The sequence below is a fragment of the Morone saxatilis genome, unplaced genomic scaffold (assembly GCF_004916995.1).
Source record: "Morone saxatilis isolate NCDOM2014 unplaced genomic scaffold, NCSU_SB_2.0 Contig8, whole genome shotgun sequence".
Taxonomy (NCBI): Eukaryota; Metazoa; Chordata; class Actinopteri; family Moronidae; genus Morone; species Morone saxatilis.
Window position 1 is genome coordinate 17,822,143 of NW_023340257.1, and position 346 is coordinate 17,822,488.

At 40.2% G+C, this 346-nt stretch overlaps 1 protein-coding gene across 1 annotated transcript in view; it reads left to right on the top strand.

The window, feature by feature from the left end:
- LOC118341591 (extracellular calcium-sensing receptor-like) overlaps positions 1–346 on the top strand; it is an 18,151-nt gene that overhangs the window by 16,647 nt on the left and 1,158 nt on the right. The gene's annotated exons all lie outside the window — the stretch shown is intronic.

Sequence of the window (346 nt, forward strand, 5' to 3'; positions counted from 1 at the left end):
GACAGGATAATTTGGGCAGGGCATTAGAGTGAGGCAAGCTGCTCGCACTGTGTTTTTACCTTCACCAGATGCCAACTGTTCATCTGGTGAAGGTTCAGTTCTGTAGGCTGAGATGGAGTCAGGTGGTCAGGACAAGCTGCTCTAAGGCTACTTTTTGAAACAACAGAGGTAGTCAATTGTTTCCATTTTATATTTATATTCATACATGTTGAATTGAACTACATATTGTTAAATAGCTCTGCAAATTGCTTGTTATGTCCAACTGATGGTACAAAATGCAAAAAAGCACTACATTGACTAATAATTTTCGGCACACTCACTGCAGAGCTGAAAGCCATTATCTGCT